Genomic DNA, 7947 nt, shown 5'->3' on the forward strand with positions numbered 1-7947 from the left:
ACTTTTTATAACATCTTCTCTCTGGTCACTTTCAAACCTTTTGAAAAACATATCCCAAAAACTATCAGGGTGTTTTGCATTAAATTCATCATATTTTCCAGTATATGGAAGAGGTTTATCTGTAGGCTCTGGAATTTTGTAAGGGCTTTTCTCAATAGGGGGCTGCCACAAACAACTATTACCTAACAGATAAACAATTCTTCCACCTGGTGTTCTCATGGTGGGGGCAAGGGTTTGGGTTTTTCCTTTGAAGGAGTTCTTATAAGCCATAGAAATCTAAGAGTATCTGGAGTGGTCATCTCTAGGATTTCCACCATTAATTCTTTTTGTTATAATGCATCTATGGATTCCCTTAAAATCACATTGTTCTTGAGAAGTTTTAGTAATGCTAAAAGAATCGGAGGTAATGTTTGCATATCAAAGTCATCACCTCCATTTAGTTCTTTCTGGGAACATCTAACAAACTTTTAGTAGGAACACTTTGTGTAAAGAACACAGCCTTTTTTCCCTGTCCCACATAGAAAACACAAAGAGACAATAGAAGAGAAATTACAGAAAGGCTGAGAACAATCATGGAGAAAGCACACGTTCTAAGAGGCTGACTTCCTTGAAGTTTTCACCTCAATCGGGTGATTTTGTCACGCAGACTCCCTTGGAGTTGGTGTGGCATTTCTCCCTTTTTTATTTTTTAATTGAAGCTCAAAGATATCTTGGCGTGAAGAAGAGACAGCTCTAAAGATTAGACTGAAAAGAACTGGAAAAATAAAGACAACAATTAATATAATCCCTCCTACTACAGCTATTATAACGACTGCGTGTAACTAATTAAAAGGATCTATACGCTGAAGTCCATTTTGTAAAGAATTTAGCCAATTGTTCTGTATCAGGGATATTTAAATGAGCTTGACTGACAGCACTTATCTCATCTTGCAAATTCTTTAAATTATGGGTTATGTCATTATCTCTCTAAATTCTCAAGAAATGATTTTTTTGTGATATTCCAATTCATACTTTCATTATACTTTAATGGAGTTACACAAATAAATTTAAATTCACCATGGCACCTGGTGGATAATTGATTTTTTAAATTACTTACTTCCTGTCCAATTGCTAAAACCACATCTTCAAGAACATTTAATTTTGATTCTAATTTCTTATCAATCATTTGTTGTTCAATTAAAGCTAAAGAAACATTCTTACTTAAATAATTTACATAATTAGCAGTATTTACTTCAGAAACTAATGCAACAGTAGATACAGTCAAAGAAGTTAAAATAGCTATTAAAGCACTTATTCCTAATATTAAAGCAGCAACAAAACATTTAAGCCTAATTAATTCATTTAAATTTTCCAATAATTGCATTGCAGAATTATCATACCAAGGCTTATCTTTTAATTCCACAGGTAGCATTACATAAGCAGGTCTTTGCAATAACATAATAACTGAATAACTTTTATTAAATCCAGAATTTAAACAATTCATCAAGAGACATGATACACATTTAATATGATAAGAATTTCCATGTTTTGTAATGATCAGTTTTTGTGGTGAGCCAGCTAGTATTCCATAAGGATATCCTACACAGGCTTTTATAGAGATTGGATTTGGTGTCTTTTCCTTGGGTTTTTTTAGCCACAACATATTAGTCTGGATGTACTGCAGTAATATTATGAATAGGAGAATGACTCACATAGATGGGAGACACCCATCTAGGGGTAAACTATCTTCTTAGAGGTTCCCCATCAATATTTGGTGTATAATTATTAAATTTTTGTGTCTTGTTCAAGAAATATTCTGTATAATCAAAATCTGGACAACTAACTGAATAATCATAAAGGTAATCAGCAGCGTCCACTGGTGTATATTTTGATACTTGTTTATTTCCAAATCCACAATTAAGCCATTTAGGAGACTTAATTAAAGAATCCCAAAGGCGGTCCTTATCATGATATTTTTGAATGCAATCCGGCAATGGAGTGTTTTCACTTGGCTCTACAAAACTTTCATTATAATTGTGATATCTAAGAGTCATCATTGTGAGCTCTCACACAAGTCTTTTATTAGACTTGGGTTTATTAGATGGATCTGGAGCATCAGTAAGAAAAGTTCTGTAATTAGTAGGTAGACAGTTTTGAGGCACTTTCCCTGTGAGTACAAAGCACAAAGGAGAAGTATCTACTATTCCTTCATAATCAATATTGGTAGAAATTACATGTTGAATTTCATAATCAGCTAAACCACCCATCAGGAAACTATCATTTGTCATTACCTTGATGTGAGCCTCATCTCCTCAGCCAACAGGATGTAACACTGGAGGTTGAGGAACATAGGCCCAATATTGGTAACAACCTACAGCTTGTACTTGAAGTGTCAACACAGCTAAGATAGCTAGAAATAAATTCTCTATTGTCAGCGGTTTGCCTGCTAACTTGACTGAAGACTAGGCGGCACTTGTCAGCTTTTTAATCTGACTCCGGGCTGGAATCTCAGCTGTTCTCGTGGTTTTCGCCTGTCGAGGAGAGAGCTGAAAATTCCTCACCTTGTATAAGAGCCCTTGCGTCCCGTGACGGTGCTGACGCGACTGTCTCATTCGACACTTCATTTCTTTTTTTTTTTTTTGGGGGGGTATCACAGTATACAAATTTATTTGTTTGTTAATATAATCAAAACTGTATTACTTATAATAGACACTTCATTTCTTAAAGTGACAGGTTCGCCGTAAGGTCGGATACAGCAGTCAGGAACCCAAATTGGAGATTCAGCATTCTGTGGAAAAACACATGCATACTTTCTTTTTGAGGTTAAAAAGTACATCTGGTTCTTTCTATTTTCTTGTTAATAAATCTTTCTATTTGACTTTAGGTAGAGGATTTGCATTTTGACTTCCCCAATGTCTGTTTATAGCAGTTTGACCTTTAGAGTCTGAATTCAAATAATTTAATACAAAAATTGAATGCATGAGCATATGATAAGGCGAATAATAAGAATTTGACTGCTTTAACTTCTGCAATTGATTCTTTAAATTTTGATGCGTTCTTTCAATGATTGCTTGTCCTTGGGGAGTAAAAGGAATCCCAGTTGTATGTTCTACTTTCTACTTTAAACAAAAGTTTTTAAATGACTTGGAAACATAAGCTGGAGCATTGTCAGTTTTAATTCTTTTTGGAATACCCAAATAACTAAAGTAATATATCAGATGCTGAATCACATCTTTAACTGCTTCTCTAGTTCTAGCAGAAGCTGCAATAGCATGAGAAAAGGTGTCTACACATACATGTACAAAAGATAATTTTCCAAATTCTGGAATATGTGTAACATCCATTTGCCAAAGCACATTAGGTTTTAGTCCTCCTAGGATTAACTCCTTGTTGAGGAGGGTGGTATGAATTTGGACAATGATTGCAGTTTTTTACAATTTGCTTTGCTTGTTCTCTAGATAAGTTATACATATATCTTAAAGCATTAGCATTTTGATGATGTATTTCATGATCAGCAATTGCTTCTTCTAATAAATTTCCAATTACTAATTGTGTTAATATATCTGCTTTCTGATTTCCTTCCACTAAAGGACTTAGGAGAGCAGAATGACTCTTAATATGTTGTACACTGTACCTATGATTTCGATCATGAATTAATTTTTTTAAATCTTTTAATAGAAGAATAATAGTAGATTCTCCTGAGATGGCAGCAGTTTCAATATGAGGAAAAAGACTAAACTATGTACTTCGAATCAGTGTAAAGGTTAAAAGGTTCTTTGTAATGTTTAAAAGCCATAATCACAGCCGTGATCTCTGCCTTTTGTGCAGAAATTCTCAGATTAATTCTAACAATGGGTGTTTTCCCTATAGCATAAACAGTAGATTTGCCATTGGATGAACCATCAGTAAATACTGTAATAGCCCCCTCCAAAGGCTCTGCTGCATATTTATTAGGGAAAATAATTTATGTCTCTTCTACAAATTTTAAAATAGGGTTTTGTGGGAGGTGATATTTAACTTGACCTGAATAATTAGCCAATGCAATTCTCCAATCTTCATCATTTTGTAACAGATAGTTAATTTGATGTCTCTTGTAAGGTACTATTATTAAAGACATTTCCTTGCCAAATAATTCTTTTGACCTAATCCTTCCTTTTATAATCAAATGACTACACAAAGTAACATAAGATGACACTATTTTTGTCTGAGTATGAGGCAAATGTATCTATTTTAGAATCCCATTTTGCTATAAGGATGCTGTTGGTGTAAACTTAGACTTTAATATTATTAAAGCACACTCTTTGGTATAGTCTAATTGTATTACTTTTAGCAGTCTGTATCTTATCCTCAATTATCTTTAATTTTTCTAATGCTTCTAATGTTAAACTTCTTTTAGATTTAGGGGAAGCATCTCCTTTTAATATATTGAACATAGGATCAAGCTCTACAGTGGTAATTTTTAAATATGGCTGGATCAAATTAATATTCCCTAATAATTTCTGAAAATCATTAAGAGTCTCTAAGTTATCTGTCTTTATCTGCATTTTTGGGACATAATATATTTATTATGTATAACCTTTCCTAAATAGTTAATTGGTTTATCATGTTGAATTTTATCAGGAGCCATAACTAGCCCATAATTTGTTAATCCTGTAATCATAGTTTTCAATATTTGCTCTGCTTGATCTTTTGTTTTCTCAGCTATTAATATATCATCCATATAATGTATAATATAAGCTGTACCATACATTTCTTTAGTTTGTTGCAAAGCCCTATCGACAAATTTTTGGCACAGGGTGGGCGAATTTTTCATGCCCTGGGGGAGGACCCCCCCCCACTCATACCTTTGATAAGGCTGCTTAAAATTTGTAGAGGGTACACTAAAGGCAAACCTCTTAGAATCAGATGGATTTAATTTTATAGTGAAAAAAACAATTTTGAAGATCAATCACAATAATATAATACCCTTGAGGTACAGCCACAGGGGAAGGGAGCCCAGGCTGCAGGGCTCCCATATCAAACATTGTATCATTAATAGCCTTCAAATCTTGTAATAACCTCCATTTCCCTGATTTCTTCTTGATCACAAAAATTGGTGTATTCCATGGACTAGTATATTCCTTCAAATTCCCAAGACTCAGTTGTTCTTGTACCAATTGTTGCACTGCTTGTATCTTTTCTTCTGTTAGGGGCCACTGACTTACCCAAACAGGCTCATTAGTTTTCCAGGATATTTTGTCTGCAAACAATTCTTTGTTATCTGCAGTGTCAGTGGCCCCTAGGAAAAATACTGCTGATGTGTATTTTCCCCAGAGATAAGTCTGACGTCCATACCCTTCATTACATCTCTCCCCCAAAAGGAGAAGGGAAGAGCAGGAAGAATATAGGGCTGAAAAATTCCATCTTTGTCTTCACAAGTCCATCGTAATTTTTTAGAACTTTGTGCTACATTAGTGGCCATTCCTAATCCAACCAATGTAGATGAAGTATGATTTACAGGCCAATTTGAGGGCCAATCTCTTCCTGCTATGCAGGATCGATCAGCACCAGTATCTAATAGTTCATGGAAAATTTTGCCTTCTACTCTGATCTGTTTGAAAGGTCTCTCTATTCCTATCTCTTGAATCCATGCTACAGCTTCTGATGACCCGAAGTCTTGATTTCCTCTTCTACCCATTAAACATGGTGCTGGCAGTTTAACATAATTTAACACAATTAATTGAGCTATTCTTTGATCTTTATGAATTTGTACTGTTTCTCATAATGGTTTCACCATGACGTTTATTTCTCTAGTGAAATATTGATCTATTATACCACGGATAACCTCAAAAATTTTCTTAAAGTTATAACTTCTTCCAATTAATAGACCAAAACTACCTTCAGGTAAAATCCCTATTACTTTAGTATTAACCAATTGAGTGCCATCAAATATTGACAGAATATAATCCTGAGAAGCAGCCAAATCAAGGCCAGCACTTCCAGGAGTAGCTCTAGGCAAATAAAAAAACTGCAGCTTTTCTACAATCCTTAGGGGATTTAGTCTCTACTTCTGACTCTCTTTGGATTTCGGGGCTGAGGGCTTGCCCCTCTCCTCGTTTTTTGATTCTTCATCTAGAGGTGTTCTATCCTTATGGAATTTAGACTTGTATTTATTTTTCTAATGTTTCTCTTTTTGACATCTGGGGCATAGTCTTGGTGCTTGGTTCTCCTTCTTTGGAGGGGGGCCTTTCCCTGGGCAAGCATTGCTAAAATGTCCCATTTGTCCACAGGAAAAACACTTAATCTTTTTATTTCCCTTTTTCATATTTTGGATAAAAGCAGCAAAATGTTGTCCATTCATGGCAGCAGCATATGCAACTCCTTGCACAACTGCTGGAGAAGCATCAATACATGCTTTCACATAATCCTGAACTGTCCCTTTTCTCCTAATGGGTCTAATGAATTATTTACACAGAGTATTTGCATTTTCCCAAGCAAGCTGTTTAAGTAACATTTCAGTTCTCTCAGATGGAGGCATCATTTTTTGTAAAGCTTCCTCAAGCCTAGCAATAAAATCTTCATAAGGCTCATCCTGCTTTTGCTTTATTCCTGCTAAGACTGCTGTTTTCCCATCAGCTCCTGGCAACTTTCTCCAGGAAGCCATGGCCATTCTAGACACCTCTTCAAGAATGGATTTTGGGATTTTAGTCTGCTTAGTAGGCAGAGCAAAATTACCTGAGCCAGTCAACATTGCCATAGTTGGCTTATTTCCTCCTCTTTTAAGAAGTGTTTTGGCGATGAGTTCTTTGCACAGATCTTCATATTCTATTCTCCAAAGGACATACTGACCTGGAGGAAGTACAGACTTAGTTGTTTGGTACCAATTATAAGGGGTCAGCCAAGAACTGGACACATTTTCCATTAGCTGTACTGTGTACGGAGATCCAGGGCCCATGTTTTTAACTGCATATTGTAATTCCTTTAATGTCTTTAAAGGAATTGGTTCCAAATTCACTTCATCACCCTCATAAAAGTCCACTGGACAGGTTAAAGAATAATCTCCCTGTTTTCTAGCTTCATGAACTGTACCCAAAAAGCCCATGTTTCTAGTTGTTAACTTTTTCCTAGTTTTATTATTTTTGGCACATCTCCATAGCTAGGTGGTGGTAGTGCATTTAGGGCCTTTTTGGAAGATGATACTTAGCTGCTTCTTCCTCTAAATCTGCCTCATCCTGGGAGTCTAACCATTCATCATCAGGACCTTCCTGAGCCGCAGCCTGCGCAAAAACCTCTTCAGAAGAAGAATATTTCTTTTTACTGTCTGAAATCAAGGGAGCAGCCTCCTGATCCTCAGCTATCGAAGGAGCCTCTTCCATGAAGATCTTCATTTCACTCTTATCTATTAACATGTCTCTAATTTGTACCCATACAGCAAATGCTTGTACCGAGACTTCCCCAGCACCCTTTGTTTCATAAAAATGTCTCATATCAGCACCTACCTTCTTCCAGTTACCGAGAGAAAGACTACCTTCCTCTGGAAATCAAGGACTTACTTTTAACACAAAATCATAGAATTCATTTAAACTCTTTCTGGGGACTTTTACCCCGCGAGCAGTTAACATATGACTCAAAACTGAAACAAAAAGATTTTTACCTTTTGAGTGTAATTGTCCCATGATTAATATCTGCACTTACTCGTCTTAACCCAGCGAATATGCTTCGGGTGAACCTGCAGCGTTCTGTGATGAGAGCCGACTTCTGACCTGAAAAATATTTAAAGAAACAAAGAGGCGAGATAGCTTACCTGGGTGTTCCTCACTTTCGAGCCCCATGTTGGGCGCCAACTGCCGTGGGCTGCTCCAGTCGGGACGGGCTTATAAGCCTGAGGTCTAGGGTCTCGAAGAGGGAACACGAAGGTGGGTAGAAGTTCGGCGAAGGGATGATGAAAGAACACAAGACAAACAGTCAAGTGATCTTGATGATTTTAAT

This window comes from Elephantulus edwardii, unplaced genomic scaffold, assembly GCF_000299155.1.
Source record: "Elephantulus edwardii isolate Elephantulus edwardi_28Jun2011 unplaced genomic scaffold, EleEdw1.0 scaffold00203, whole genome shotgun sequence".
Taxonomy (NCBI): Eukaryota; Metazoa; Chordata; class Mammalia; order Macroscelidea; family Macroscelididae; genus Elephantulus; species Elephantulus edwardii.